Raw genomic sequence first — 17,510 nt, 5'->3', positions numbered from 1 at the left:
TTCATTTCATATGTTGGATTTTTGATGTTTATTCTTGTTTCAATAATGAATAAGTCAGTGTTGGTCAGACTACTGTTTATTATTACGTGACACATACTCTACAGCTGTCCGTCTCCACCAAAATATTCTTACTTTTGTTCGATGCTTAATTTTTTACATAGGTAAATTTAGACATCCTGATATTTTATTAGCTAGCAAGGATTTCTCTTCTACTTCACTGTGTTGTGTTATATTTTTGCTGTTAACAGTATTTAGTTTTTCATTACTTGTTCCAGTATTTTTTTTTTTTTTTTTCAATTACCATTGTTTTTGATTTCTTTGTTAATGTTAATATTTCCATATTAGAGTTTTTATGTTGATAATATTCACATAAAAACAATAATAATGCTGTTAATATTTCCATACATATTAGAACTGCTGGGTATCTATTGCAATTTGAATAATTGCTTTAGGAAGTTATCTTCATTTTCTGTAAGTAATACTACATCACATATTCAACCAGATTTATATATATTTTTTTAATTCTTTATTAAAAAAACTGTTTCTTTCTGTTCTATATAATTAGGTTGCAGTGCATGTTTCTAGCAAGAGTGCTGATTTTTCGTAATTCGAGCATAAGAATTGTGTTTGGACCGTCATGCATTTGTTTAAATAAAAGTTTGAAAAAAAAAAAAAACTATTAAAAATTAATTTAGCTTATCAAAATAGAAACAATCCATGAAGTTTTTCCCCCTTGTTATTAGACTTTCATCTGATGATGCCACAGCAATATTTTTTTGTTTTTTGTGCTTAACCAAAACTAACAATTGAATTTTTCACATAAAAATTTGCAGCCTAAAGACAAGCAAAAAAATATGAGTCTGAATGGGCAGTCAAAACTACATTAGTCTGTGTTCTACAGTGAAACAGCAAACAAATTTATTATAAAATTCATATGCAGTGGTGGGAAAAACCAAATACAAATTTTATTAAAATTAAGAAATTCATTATATGATTGACAAAAGGCAAATGGAAAAATCAAGTTTATTCCAGCAACATAATTTCCAAATAACATTCATCTCACTTAATACTCTCTCATGAAAATATGCAGATATGCAGAACAGTGATTACATTGCAACATCTCACATCAAATATAGTCAACTAAGTGTTATCATGAAAAAAAAAAAAGTGACTATAAGTGGGAGGGGGAAGTAACATACATTTTTGGCCTCACTCTAAAAAAGATTACCAAACATTTGATTTCAAGATTGTTAAAATAGTTAGAAAACTATACATTCTCCAACCTCAAGTCAGATAGATACATTTAGCATCAAGCAGGTTTCTAAGAAGCCAAATTACATGATCATGAATTCATGCCATTGAGCCTAATATAAAAGAAAAGATGGGTGGGACATATCTGGTTTCTCAAGGGGGGATAATCGTTTATCACCTTTAAGTAAATTTTGATTAATAATTATCATTGATGTTGATGTATGATATGAACATGGCAATCAATTTCTTATGGAGAAGAACCAAACCAAAAGCACAGATACGAATGCTAATGATTTGAAATTGTTGTATGCAAAAGCTAAAGAATTAGTCCCATTTCAAAATAGTGTATGACTTTTTTTGTGGAAATGAATTAATGCTGAAAACAAAAATTGCAATCCGAATAATCAGCAGCAAAATGTGAAGAAAATATTGATTTGTTCATCCAGCAGATTGCAAAAACAGAAAATTCCAACTTCATGCTAAATTCAAGAAATTAAAAATCCTGAAAAAGATAAAATCAAAGTTTTTTTACATTCCTTTTCTGTAATCAACAAGTGCCCTCAGATAGCATAGAGAAAAATGTATGAAAGCTGAGCATGAGTAGAAGTAGCTAAAAATCATGGGAAGATTTAAGAATACAAAATATCATGAAAGTGGCAAACATAGTGGAAAACACTAAAAAAAAAAAAAGATTGCTGTAAAAGGAATCAGATGATAAAGATGACAAATTCTGAAGTAAGGATTTTCAAGACTTAAATGACATTTGCAACAAATAGAACAGTAGTAGAAAATATTTAAGAGAAATATAATCAGGGTACATATTAATACTTGAACTAATACTTAGAAGCTTGAAATGTGGAAAAGCAACCCAAGCAGATGTTTGTTCAGAATGCTCAGAGGTATAAAATTTTTACAGTAGCTGAATTGCCCAGAAAGTTGAATTTCAAATTATTGGAGTAGCACTCTCATAGCACCCATAAAAACAATGTGTGAATTACATAGGAATTTCTGAGAAAAATTATGGAATAAGCTGGTTTCAGGACAAAAATAGGGTTTCACTTTAAGACAGGTAAGTTTGAGAAATCATTGGAATATATATATATATAACAAGGATTTAAGTTTTGTAGATCTGGGAAAGGCATATGACAAGGTACCAAGAAAAAAGCTGTTCAAAACTACATAACACCATAATTATAATGGTTTAAATGGGACATCAAAACAGAGCACATACATATATATAATCTATAGCTCCTACATACTATACAAAAGCGAACAATTTAATCTGAATACTCACATTTTATTTTAAAGAAAAATTTTAATTTTGCAAGAAAATGAGTACAAAAATTAAACTCCAACTTTACCTAATAATTTATATATGCTCTTCTGTTCCTAATAAGTTCATTAATTCACTTAGGCATGGACTCTCTACGAACATATTTTTCTTAGTTCTGCATCTCAATACCATACTGTTATAATGGATTGTATTAAGTTATCCTTTGCATCACAATTTAATTTTCCAAGTCTCTTTTTCACTATGGCCCACAAATTTTCTATTGGGTTAATATCAGGAGAGTATCTGGCCACTGAAGCAAATTGGATGATGCAGTTTTTGAGGAACGCTTACTTTTTTTGAAGTATGGCATGGAGTGAGAGCCTATTGGAAGACAAGTTCTTTGTCTTTCTGGACCTGTGGAATCACTCTTTTCTCCAATATTTTTATGTATTGGTCACTTTTTGTCATACCATCAGACACCTGGGCTATCATATGTAAAACAACTCCAGAACACCTTTTTAGCTGGGTGTTTAGGAGCTTGTTGAAGGTGGGAGGGAGAAGTCTTCAGCTACTGATTTGCAAACATAGGGTACTCACTCTCCTTGTACAAAGAAATGGCTTTCATCTGAGAATATGACTCTTCTACTTCTGAACAGTCCAATCTTTGTATAATTTTGCCCACCGAAGTCTTTTTCTGCATAGCCTTCAATTATCAACAATTGTTTCTTTTTTTGGGCTGCGAGTATTCCAACAATCTTCGACAGAGTCATGTCAGAAACATTAATCCCACTAGCTGCCAAGTCTCTATTTAAGTCTACAGCAGACTATCTTGGATTCATTTTGCTTTTCCTAACTAGTAAATGATCTTGAGTAAGTGTATTTTTTTCCTTTTTGCCCACCTTTTCCTTTCCTTTCCTGCCAGGAGAAAAAAAAAAAAAAAAAGTACCCATCTCCCTAAACCTTAAAATTGCATTAACAGTATCCAAACCAACACTACACTCATTGACAATTTGTCTTTGAGTCACGGATGTATGCTGAGAAAGAGCACATTTTTTAATGTTTTCTTGGAGATGTATCTTTTATAGCTACACAAAATGAATAAAACATTACAAATGTCAATTTGTTTACACCATTAAAGACAGTTAGTAGTTAAAACACAGTACTCAACCAAAATTGTGAACTTAAACAAAAACCAAACCAAACCCAAAACTTGAAGAAAATTCAGCTTGTGTTTTCAGTACTGTACTTAGTGATAAAATTGATGTTTCTTCTAAACAGAACTGCTTTTGTAAAGCAATAGATGCTGTAAGCCATACCATTCCCTCCCCCCCAAAAAAGTACTGCTTGTAAATAAATTCAGTCTTCAGGATTAACTCAACTGAATAACTTTCATAACAAGTTTAATATGAAAATCAGTAGAAAGACTAGAACTATGAAAATACGTAGAAACATGGGGAAAACCAATAAATAAAAATATAAAACTAAAGAGGCATTTTCCAAATATGAAACTTCAATGGCATGTAACAAAAAGAAGTTTGCTTGTACTTCTAATTTAGAAAACTAGCCAATTACATTCATACAAGTAATTATATTTATTTGAAAAAAAAAATACTTTTCTTGAGCTAACACCGTTGAAATAATTTTAGCTCCTTAAAATGGAAAGAGACACTTGCATTAAAATTGCCAAGCATTTTTGAAATGGTCTACATTTACAACTGTTGATTTCAAACAAATTTGAACTGTCTTGGACATGGTTTTTAATGCTAAAGTACTGTTTTTCATATAGACAAAAAAAATGCTACAACCTCATTTCTCACCACAAACATCAACCATATCAGTAACATTTGCACGTTCAGATTTTGAAAAATCTGAATGTGTAAATTTTTTTTTCATGCATTTTCATTTTAATATATTTTTATACCAAGTATACCAGAAACGACGAATGGTACCTACATGCCTAATTATATCCCTACTAAAAACAGTTAAAAGTTGCAGAAGTTATTTAGAAAATAATTATACGCCTGATAATTAAACAACTATGAGGATGGTTGAAATATTTTTATACCAAGTATACCAGAAACGACGAATGGTACCTACATGCCTAATTATATCCCTACTAAAAACAGTTAAAAGTTGCAGAAGTTATTTAGCAAATAATTATACGCCTGATAATTAAACAACTATGAGGATAGTTGAAAAGTTATCAGCTTCGACCATAGATGGCAACACTATCGGAGTTTTTTTTTTCCTAAGTTGGTACATCTGTCATAAGCATCCATGTGAAATTGCAAGTCATTCTATTAAGTAGTTTGTTTTATACAGCAGTCTGAAGCAAAAGTGCTGTCTGTATTCCTTGAAATGGATAAAATTGAGTATCATGCAGTTATAAAATTCTTTGTAAAAGGTTTAATGCCAAAAGAAATTAATTTGAAGTTGATAAAAGTTTATGAGCACTCTTCTCCTTCATTTTCAACAATTAAGAAATGGGCTGCCAAGTTTAAATGTGGCTATATCAGCTTTGAAGATGATCCATGTGAAGGACGTCCAAAACGTGTGATAACACCAGAAATAATTGATCAAGTGCACGATATGGTATTGGATGACTGGCAAGTCAAAGTGCATGAAATTGCTGAGACTAGGCATTTCATAAGAAAGTGAAGGATATATTTTGCATGAAGAATTGCATATGAAAAAGCTTTGCGCAACATGGGTGCTGAGCTTGCTCAAATGCACTCGCATGAAAATCTCTGAACAGTGCTTGGAGTGTTTTAACAAGAATAAAACTGATTTTCTGAGTTGATTTATTACTATGGATGAGACTTGGATTCACCATTACACCCCAGAATCCAAACAGCAGTCAAAATAGTGGGCAGAAGATGGTTGTTCAGCGCCAAAGTCTGTTCCATTTTAGGAAAGGTCATCACATCGGTGGTTTGGGATGTTAAAGGCATTTTATTTTCTTGCAAATGATAAAACAATAACAGGAGAATATTATTCTGATCTTTTAATCCACACTAGATGAAAAAAATTCATCTTTCATCAGGACAATGCACTGCCCACAAGTGCTTCGGCAATGGGGAAATTAAGGGATCTGCACTGTGAATTGTTGGAACATCCATCCCATTCCCCAGATTTGGCTCCCTCTGACTTCTATCTCTTCCCAAAAATAAAACAACTGTCCTGGTCCACATTTTTTTTTTGAATCAAGAGATAATTGCAGCTGTAGAGGGGTATTTTGTAGATCTTACTGAGAACCACTACGGGGACGGGATAATGGCACTGAAGCATCGCTGGAATAAATGTATTAGTCTTAAGGGAGATTATTTTGAAATTATAAATTCATTCTTTTGTTGTTAGGCCAAGAACTTTTCAGACCAAGTCTCAATGCTAGTACAACAGGATGAGGTGGTGGCACTGTTGAGTGCCACAATGCAATGCAGTTTCAGGCTGATAGTTTGCACACACAATAGATTTCTGTTAATGCTCATGGCATCTACTATGTGTGCGCACACACATAGTATATTCCATGAGTATTAGCAGAAAAAGTGGCATGTATGCTGATGTCTTCAGTGTTATATGGATGAGGGAAAACATTTATTCATGCTATTACTGTAAACACGTCTTGGTTTATACAAGTCCACAGTATAAAACATGAGTGCTTATATATGGAGTAGAAGAACAAATATCACTCACTTACTACTGGGAGTTCAAGGTGATAACTTTCAATGGAAAAAAAGCAACAGTTATCAATCTTTCTGAATATATAGATGTTAAGCTTCTGATATACTTTCTTACCTTAGATGCAAGTTATTGTGAAGCAATTTAGTTGCTTGTCTTTGAATTCAAGTTATACATTCCTTCATTGACAACATATTGCACAACAAACCCAGAAGTTGGCAGTGTTGGAATAATCATTAATCCCCTCTCTCACACTCATCCCAAAGATTATCTCACGGCTAGGATCGTTCTGCTTGTGTTTTCCATGAGTACTTCCATTGGTGTTGTCATCCATAATTTCCTTCCATTTTGTTAACCCTACAATAAATGTTACAGCTCAACTGAACTGCTTCTCCCACTCCTCTTTCATTTATTCTCAGAAAGATCTTCCATACAAAGCATCCCCAAATGTCTATAAACTCTAGCTGTTCCAAAGGCAACATCAGATTCCTTCTCCCTCAATGTCCCTTACCTGCATATGTGTGGAATTCATATATGAGTCACTTAAGGATCAAAGCTAGATAAACAGGTGGAGACTTCCACATATCCTTCAAAGAATATAGAAAACTAACAAGGGTTACTGACATAATGTCCAATCCTCACATTTCTGTGGAGGCAACCCAACAGTAGGTATCCATCTGGATACCGAGCGAACAAGGATCGGCTCTCAATTTGAGATTCAGCTGACCAAAACAAAATGACTGTAAATGAAAAAATTTCAACTTTTTTTCAGAAAATTCATGCCAGCTGAAATGATGCCCACTTAAATAAGCCCTCACCCAATTTTTTTCTTTTTTTTTTTAAATCATCAACAAACCATCACAGTGTAAGGTCATTTATTGGAACAAATTCAAACTCAGCATCAGCAAAATTTATGATAGGTACCGAGAAGACACACAAGCATTTGAACAATAGCTATCAGAGAAAGGGAGTAGCTACAGCATTAAATATTAAGATTAACTTTGTGATTGGTAAGCACTTTCAATTAGTGATACATGTCAAAAATAGGGTATTGGACAACGAAACTTATTTTGCGCCTTTGGTCCTAACAGAAGATTCTACTTATGAAAAAGTTGAAGAATTTTAAGTCATTAGAGGAGCTGACAAAAACAAAAGCTGGTCCTGATTGACAATTTAAACAATGAAGTAGAAAATAATACAGACAGACATAGAAATGTTTGGAGAAACAGGTAGAGCAAATAATGGCAAGTACCTGCTGGATTTCTATAAAGATGTTCCAACAAAAAGCACAAATTCACATGAAGAAAATATGTCTTAGTGTGTTGCTATTGATATCTTCACACTAGCTCAGGATATTTGAAATAGGAAGGCGATTACTATATAGTTTTTGGCAGGATGAAAAATAATTATACTGAAAAGAAAAATGTAAAACAGAAATAAGAAGAAAAAAAAAGAAAGTCAAAATTGAAGAGCTTCCACAAGTAGATTGTAAACAAACATATATTTGTTATTAAGGTGGGGGAAATTATACAGTTGAAGAAAACAATTCTGGCAGGACTATATTATTATTATTCGTGACACATCCAAGGAGTCCGAAGACTCATCGCGGGAGGACACGTACAACTGTCTCAACCACTACACCGAACCTCTATTACGAATCATCTCCATCTACCTCCACCATTACCACAACTAGTATTTTTTGTCTGTAAATTGCATGTGTTCTGAAGGGCCGATTTGTCTATGCGGGATGAAAAACCCGAGTTGCAGGGAGAAAAAACCCTGCTACCTCCGTATGAGATCGGCTAACTCACCTACGATTGAAATCGTCCAGATAAAGATTCCTCCTGTTGCACATGAGAATCGAACTTAGGATATATGTGATGAAGTTGTTATAAGAAAGAGAAATCTGAACTCTGTGGTGGAAAGAAATTTGAGAGGCACTTATGGAAAAGAAATCATACTGAAAGATCATATGTGTAAAATTGGCAAAGTAAGTCATGAGAAGACTAAAAATATAGAAGATAAATCATGGCAGTGGCACAATGTCCTAGAGATGTGAAAAAGTTAAGTGGAGAACACAGTAATATGACATCAGAACTGAAGATATTCTAATGTCTGGAGTAATTACATTGAAAGATAAATGAAACAAGCAATGGTAGAAAATATTTAAGAGAAATGGATTACATCAATACCTAAGGTAGTTAAAAGCCATTAGATACCAGAAATGCTTGAATATGGAGGTATAAAACTTTCATAGTGGCTACACTGAATACAGGGCTACATTATATATATAATAATTCACAGAAGATGGTCAGGTCAAACTATGATTTTATGTTAGTCACAAACACGAGCCTGCAAGGCATGTAGCAAATAACGTGTGGGCCGAGGTCAAGAGCAAATTAACTGGTTGATATTTCTCTTCAAGTCACGAGGAAAGCTATTCTATTCCACAGAAGTGAGAAACATAAGGTAGGTGGCTTGGTGAATCAACAGTCCAATTGTAAAAGATGGGTTAGCAGAAATTGGGGACATAATCGATGCTATTTCTGCTAGTAACCTCAAGGAGAGATCTCATCTTGTCTAGATTTGGGTGTTGTCAAGAGTAAGATGTAAGCAGTTTTTTTTTTTTTTTAATGGGAGATAACACAGAAAGGTGTTTCGCTGGCACTGGAACTTGCAAGGTTATTCAAACCCCAAAGAATGCTTTGGATATCAGTTTAATGTAGAAGTTGTTGTTCTGGAAGCTGTGTTGATTTGTATGGGACATGGTTTGCCAAATGTTCGGGAGTGTAGCGTGCTATCATCAGCAAAGCTGTGTATTGGGTTGGTAGCAACTGGAGTAGGCCATTGACATATATAGGAGGAGCCCTGTGGAACCCATCAGTAGTTACATAGAAGATTGGAAACCCTCAAGCCATCAACTTAATGCCCTTCCAGTCATCCAGTTGCAGAAGTCAAAAGACAGGCCAAATGATGGAAGTTTACTAAACAGACCCAGTTGAAAGCCTTGGAAGTATCAAGAATGATCATCTGAGACTTGCCAAATTTTTCATGGTATTTGTCCAGAGATGGGCTATATCATAAGTAAGATCCCCTGCTGATTGACAGTGGCAGAATCTATATTGGCAATTAGTTGAGGACTTCAAGGTAAAAGGAGTGAAATGTTGATAGTTCTCTCCTTTACTTTAGAGAGAATTGAGGTCAGGGAATCTGGGCAGTAGTACAACCCAGGAAACTGGGAAGTAATGGCTATACAACCTATTCTTAGGAAGAAGTTGTATAGCCACTATATAGATACTAGTATAATAAAAAGGCAACACATGAGTTAGTTCTGGAGCATACACCTTTAGGAGAAATATCTGATCTGAAACAGATTTTTTTTTTTTGCATCTAATTTGGATAAAATTCTTCTGATTTCTTTTTGACAAAAGGTCAAAATGGACATCATGAATGTTTGGAATGGTTATGAGACATTTGCCAGAATCAATCTTACAGGAATTAGCATTTAGAGCAACAGTAGGCAAACTGTGACTCCCGAGACCATATTGGTTTTCATTGCTATTTTTCCTAAACTTTTATATTAATAATCTATAGTAGTATAGTATATACTAATATTAGAATATTTTATTTCATAAATGATTTAAAGATATGTCAGAAACAGATATTTTGAAGTTTTAAATTTTTAGCTTTTAAATGGCACCAGTCAAAAGGATTGTTAATGTGGATTTTATTATTGTATTTGGTTGGTAAAAAGTGTTTCAACATTTGATGGCCTGTGTCGCTCCTGCCAAAATTAGTTCCAAAAGTGACTACTATGATCGCTGCATTACCCACCACCTCCGTTGCAGAAAATATTTTCTGCAGCTTTTAAACATTCAAAAATGAAAAGTATTATATGCGACTCTTATTACCAAAGAACTTGCCCATCACTACATCAATTTGAACAGATTGCTAGTTTCCTGCCCCCTTTCAAAATCCTTTTTAGATGAGTTAATAACAGTTTTCCTTTGGCTATTCCACATCTAAGCAGCAGGGAAGATGGAGTTTTGAATGAGCAGTATGCTGGTATAGCCCTGGCATGCCTTTTGGACAACCAGGGCTTAGTCAGTAGCAAGGAATGAAGAGCAGAATGGGAAATCAATGCTTCTATAGAAATGACAGCACTCAACAAATTATGCAAAAATATACTCCACACACACACCCATAATTTTAATGATATGGCCCAATAAGTCAACACGAGTTCTATAAAGTGATTGGTCATTGATTAGAGAACATTTCCTTCGTATGAAAACCATCCCAAGAAGTCAATAAATAATAATTTCTGACTGTGTTCACTTGCTCACAGCAGATCAAAAATGCACTCACATGAAAATCTTTGAACAGTGCTTGGAGCATTTTAACAAGAATAAAACTAATTTTGTGCATCGATTTATTACTATGGATGAGACGTGGATTCACTATTACACACCAGAATCCAAACAGCAGTCAAAATAGTGAACAGAAGCCGGTTGTTCAATGCCAAAGAAGACAAAGTCGGTTCCATCAGCAGGAAAGGTCATCACATCAGTGATTTGGGATGCTAAAAGCATTTTGTTGCTATTTTGCCTGTTCTGGGAGATGAAAATCCCAAGTTTCCAGGTGAAAAAACTCTCTACCTCCGTATGAGACTGGCTGACTCACCTTTAGTCGAAAGAGACCAGATAAAGGCCTCATGTCACTGACGGGAATCAAACCCAGGTCTTTCTGACCAAAGTGCTTCATTTGTCAAGTTAATTTGTTACTAGAATAGCATTTTATATTACAAATATTCTGTGTTTTCTTAAAGTTAAGTTGTTTAGAAAGTTATTTTATTAAATAAGAAATATTCTATTTCATCTGGTCTGCAGATACTCGGTTGCTAAAATCTACTCACCATGGTGAGTGGGCAAGTAGCTGAGCCATGCCAATAAGGATTATTTAAGTCACACTTTCAGTACATATATTTGGATATGAAGGTTGTAAGCAGTATTCCAACCAAAGGAATAAGAGAAGTTGCAAAGATCGTTCCACTTTGCATTTTTATAGTGCCATACAACACGTGGTTGGGAGTGAATGTATGCATGTTGCTCAAGGAAGAAGAGATTAGCACTGTTATTGTCTAATTACCTAAAGGACAAACATTCACAGTGTATTTATAGTAAAGAAAATGTCAGCAAAAGAGTTGTTTGATGCCAAGATGGCAGGAAAAGTCCTAGGCGAAAACCAAGATTTAGGTGGATTGATGAGTCAGAAATATCCTAGATCAAAATGTACTATCTGACAATATTAGTGTCCAGACAAATGGCAGATTAACGTTCAGGAAAGTTGTTGTATGAAGTTAATAATAATGTAAACCTAATCATGAACTATTACAATATTATCCTGAAGGTTTGATATATATAATTCTTGTATATTCTTACAAAATCTGTGTTCCACCTTAATCAGCCCCAAATTCAGATTCTACCTTTTTAGTACACCAACAGACATAAGTCCCAGCTCCATAAGATTACTATATAATTAGTCCCCCCCCCCCTCTACCAGGATGCTGATCTTCAAGTTTTTGGACTTTTTTTTCCCAGGATAAAATATCCAAGTTTTCAAACAGCTGTACTACATAATATTGAGGTAGTACACTTTTGAAGGCGACAAGTTTTTGTCAACTGAAGGTGACATAATATATCACCTACATATCATAAAAGCTCTTCTGGTTCAATTCTGCTAACTCAAGTCTTTTCCAAGCAAATGGTGAAAAAGTTGCACTGTTCTTTTATATATATTAAATTTATATATATATATATATTAAAAAATAAAAACTGCTATATCCATTAAATATATATATTAAAAAATAAAAACTGCTATATCCATTAAATAAACATGAATAATAAGTAAACCATATTTTCTGATGGCCACCACAGCTTTGTTAGACTATGATGTGTTTAACAAATGATTTCATGAAACATTTTCATAAGTATTTAGTGAAGAATAAACTGTCATCCTTATAACTTCATTGTACCAGCAACCAACCTTAATTTTTGAAATTAGTCCTTTATTTTTCTAATTTCTAAAGAAGCAAACATTGTTACTACTGAATAATCATCCCACTGCTCTTTGTTGCAAAGATGTGCTAGGAAAAGGTTTGGAAGAACTCATTACTGCTTTTGTTATATACAAGGATGACCTGAAAAGTTTTCAATCTCAACCATATGGGGCAACACTATCAGCAAGATTTTTTTTTTTCTATGTTGGTACATCTATCATAAGCATCCATGTGAAATTGTAAAATCATTCTATCAAGTAGTTTTTTTTTATACAGCTGTCTGAAGCAAAAGTTGTCTCTATCCCTTGAAATGGATAAAAGTGAGTATCGTGCAGTTAAAAAAAATTCTTTGTAAAAGAAGGTTTAACGCCAAAAGAAATTCATTCCAAGTTCACAAAAGTTTATGGACACTCTTCTCCTGCACTTTTAACAATTAAGAAATGGGCTGGTGAGTTTAACCGTGGCTGTACCAGCTTTGAAGATGATCCACGTGATGAACATCCAAAATGTGTAACACCACCACCAGACAATCACTGATCAAGTCTTCTTCTTCTTCTTCTCTTCCGCCTAAGACTGGTTGAGTCTTCTCTTGAGCAGGATCTTCCAGTCTTCTCTATTCCTTGCTGTTCGAAAAAGTTCCTTATATGTTCTGCATCCCAAGATGTTCTTGATTAATTTCAGCCAGGTAATTCTTGGTCTTCCAGGTCTTCTTTTTTGAGATGGAAAAGTATTGATTAGGACGTTAGGAAGTCTGTCTGCATCCATGCATACAGTGTGTCCAAACCATCTTAATTGTTGTTTTCTAATTTTTTCTATTATTGTCTTTTTATACAATAGTTCTTGTCTGACTGTGATGTTTGTTTTCTTTTCTATCCAACTTGTTCTATTTATTTTTCTTAAGCATTTCATTTCAAATGCCAGCAGTTTTTTCTCCTCTCTTTTTTTAACTGTCCATGCTTCTGTTCTATAGATGACTGTTGGTATAATTATTGCTTCATATAATTTGATTTTGGCTTGTTTAGATATCTTGTTTGTTTTTCAGATTTTCTGCAATTTTCCCATGGTGGTCCATCCTATCGCTATTCTGTGTTTGATTGTTTTGAGTTCATCTATTGTTTCTGTTAGTTTTGATCCAAGGTATATGAAGTTGTCCACTTGTTCTAATTGTTCTCCATTTAGGGTGGCTGAGAAGGTAGTTCTGTTCCTCCCTATTTTCATCACTTTTGTCTTTTGTATATTTATTGTCATGTCATATGTTTTACAGGTTTCATTTAGCTTGTTGATCAACTTTTGTAGTTCATTTGGGGTTCAAGTGCACGTATGGTATTGGATGACCTGCGAGTTGAAGTGCATGAAATTGCTGAGACTATAGGCATTTCAAAAGAACGTGTAGGATATATTTTGCATGAAGAATTGCAAATGAAAAAGTTTTGTGCAAAATGGGTGCAGCACTTGCTCACAGCAGATCAAAAACACACTCACATGAAAATCTCTGAACAGTGTTTGGAGTGTTTTAACAAGAATAAAACTGATTTTGCACGTCAATTTATTACTATGGATGAGACTTAGTAATTACACACCATAATGCAAACAGCAGTCAAAACAGTGGGCAGAAGCCGGTTGTTCAGCACCAAAGAAGACAAAGTCGGTTTTATCAGCAGGAAAGGTCATGACATCGGTGTTTTGGGATGCCAAAGGCATTTTGTTTATTAGTTATCTTGAAATGGGTAAAACAATAACTGGCAAATATTATTCTGATCTTTTAACCAGACCAGATGAAAAAATTCGTGAGAAAAGACCTGGTTTGCAGAAGAAAAAAAATCATCTTTCATCAGGACAATGCACCTGCCCAAAAAAGGTGTTTTGGCAATGGGAAAATTAAGAGATCTGCACTATAAATTTCAGAACATCCACCCTATTCCCCAGATTTGGCTCCCTCTGACTTCTATCTCTTCCCAAAACTAACTCTTCCTCTCCGGTCAGCGTTTTTCTTCGAATCAAGAAGCAATTGCAGCTGTTAGAGGGGGATATTTTGCAGATCTTACTGAGAACCACTAGCAGAATGGGATAATGGCACTGGAATAAATTCATTAGTCTTAAGGGAGATTATGTTGAAAAAATAACTTTGAAAATATAAATTAATTTTTTCATTGTTAGACCGAAAACTTTTCATACCACCCTCGTATACGCAGGGCATTTAATTGGATTTGGCATAGACACTGGCAAGCAACCATCTTATGATCTGCTTATTACACCTAGGTGAGTGACTTCTACAGTTCGTAGATACTGTGGATTATCTTCAGACTTATTTGCTAATATGATAGCTGATGAGCTACAGCCAAGGAGAATAGAAGTGGAGCTGCAGAATAGAGAAAAGAGTACATTTGAGGCTATTTGGTGTGAGATTGAAACTAGCAGAACAAAATATACAGTTAGGTGCTGCAATACACCAATTGATTTTTTACTGATTAGAATTCCACATGGAATTCTAATCAGTAAACTGCAGCATATGGGGATGGATATAGGGTTGGTGAGATGGATAGGAGGGTGGTTGATGGAGACACATCAGAGAGTGATTTATTCAGGAGTAGAGTCTAAAAGATGGCTTGTGACTAGTGGTGTGCTGCAGGGTTCTGTTCTTGAACTACTACTTTTCAATTTGTTCATTAACGATATAGGAAAGGATCTTAGAGGAAGTGTTCACTTGTTCGCTGATGATGCGAAGTTGGGTAGAGCAATAGTGAGTGCACAGGATGTCAAAATTTTGCAAGATGATTTGGAGAGTTTGGAGGTCTAAGGAAAATGGATGTCGATTTAATGTGGCAAAGTGTAAGGTTATGCATTTTGGGGTGAAAAGATTAGCAGCAGTATATCACATTGGTGGAACCGTACTCCAGGAGATTGTTGAGGCCAGAGATTTGGGAGTGATGGTGGATAGGGAGTTGAAGTTTAGGGGGCACATCACAAAAGTGGCTAAATCAGCTCATCAAATCACTTGGTTGCTGAAAAATACTTTAACAAGCAGAGACAAACAAGTTATTGTTTCTCTATATCGAGCGTTGATAAGACCCCATCTAGAGTACTGTGCCCAGATATGGGCGCCAGGGTTTCCATATCTGGAGGTGGGGAGGATCCAGAGACAAGTGACCAAGATGATAGCAGGTCTATGGAATGAACCTTATGAGAACAGGTTGAAGATTTGTAGGTTGCAAAAATTGGTTGATAGGCAGAAAAGGGGTGATATGTTTGAGACATTCAAATTACTGAAGGGTTTCTATAAGATTAATTCAGAAGATATTTTTGAGAATAGGACTGGTGGTGGGAGGACTAGGGGCCATACATGGAAACTGGGACCTTCCATGTATGGCCTGTAGTAAAAAACGTAGCTGTAACACCCTTGCTAACCACATAAGAATGTGGTTAGCAAGGGTGTTAGAGCTAGGCTTTTTACTTGGAGTGGTGAATGAGTGGAATAAGCTGCAGAGTCTGTTGTGGGTGCTATGACTGTGAATGAGTTCAAGGTGAGGTATGATAGATACTGTATGAATGTCGAATAGTTGTTCTTGACATGATGTTAGGGCCTCCCTCAATGAGTCTGTCGACTCCTTGGAGTTGCCCAAAATAATAATAATATGAGAAGTGCTCTAGGGTTAGAATTACTCACCATTCTCTTTCTCCTATACATCAATGACCTAAAATTATGTGATTATGATGATAGCAGGCTAAATATCTCCTCTCATTTGACAAACTTTACCATGATCATATGTTCAAAGCTTCTAGTACAGCTAAAACAAGTACCGTATCTCACATACTAACCTGCATACCAACCTCCAAGGAGATAGCTTGGAGATTAGGTAGAGCATAGTGCAACTCAAACAGTCTTACCTTATTCCTCACAAAATATTACTCTTCACCTTCCTTTACATGTGAATTTAATAGGACAAATCCTCAAATTTCTGAAACAGCCTGTTGTAGCACAAATAAAAACATGAACTTCTAAACATCTTTGCTAATAAATGGTTTGATTTCTGTTTTTTATTTTTAACTCCTGAAAAGAAAAAGTTCATACAAATCAGAAATCAATACTATCTGGGGTGTTCATACTGCCAGAAGAGGCAGCTAGAACTAGGTATTCAAGGCTGTTGAGAGAACTAATTAGTTCCTACCACTTTACCAAATCCATACTCTCATAAAAATTCCATTAACTTATAAAATAGCACAAGTGAAAGACAGTGAGATTAGGTAGCAAAGTAATAAAAAGAATTCCTCATTCTTTTTACTACTTTGAAACAGCTTCTCTTCTCATGAAGGATTGCATGAAACATTTAAGGATACACAAATTCTTCACCTTTAACATTCATGCACTGTCTTTTACATGGGCTAATTTATAAGTTTATATGGATGGATCAGGTGTAACTAAAAATTTTCATGCTCAGAGAAATATAGGTAACTCTGGACTGAAATGAAATACAGTAAATTTGGGTTCATTGTGACACATCAGAATGAGAACATTTTGGCCCAATCTAAAAGTATTATTATAATAATAATAATAAAGTCTCCGTAGCTCAGTCGGTAGAAGAAGCCCTTTGGTCAGAAAGACCTGGGTTCCTCCCATCAATGACATGAGAACCTTTATCTGCTTCTCTTTCGACTAAAGGCAAATTAGTCGGTCTCATACCGAAGTAGAAAGTTTATTCACCTGGAAACTCTGGTTTTTCATCCCCCATAACAGGTAAACTGGCTCCTTGAACATGCACGGATCTGCAGTCATAAAATAGATACTTAATCCCTCATTAGGAAGGCTCAACCCATCTTTAGGGATGGGAAAGCAAGGAGGGAGGACCTCATACAAAATAAATTATAATAATACTTTTAGATCCATGAAGTAAGCAAGCAATGATATTCTGATTTGAATTAGATGTTCAAGTAACAAAATCTCTCCATATTAGTCATGTTGCTGGATTTGGATGGCTTGATTAAGCTTCACTGAAGCTGACCAAAGATTGTCAGTAATCAAGAGTTAGAATAATGTGGTCAATTTTAGTCAAATACTTATGTTACTCTTGAAATTAATTATAACTACCATGTAAAGTTAAAGCTTAACCCCTTAACGTACCAATTAAAAATCAGAAAGCGGTCGTTTTTCTGCCAATTTTTTGGGCGAGGGCGATTTGCTGGATCAAATTCATCATTATTTGAAAAATAATGATGAATTTGTGCAAATGCAAACGAAATAGCCGATACACACCATTG

Source organism: Typopeltis vanoorti, chromosome 15, assembly GCF_054136105.1.
Source record: "Typopeltis vanoorti isolate ZY-2024b chromosome 15, IOZ_Tvanoo_1.0, whole genome shotgun sequence".
NCBI lineage: Eukaryota > Metazoa > Arthropoda > Arachnida > Uropygi > Thelyphonidae > Typopeltis > Typopeltis vanoorti.
Note: the sequence above shows the minus strand (reverse complement) of the source record.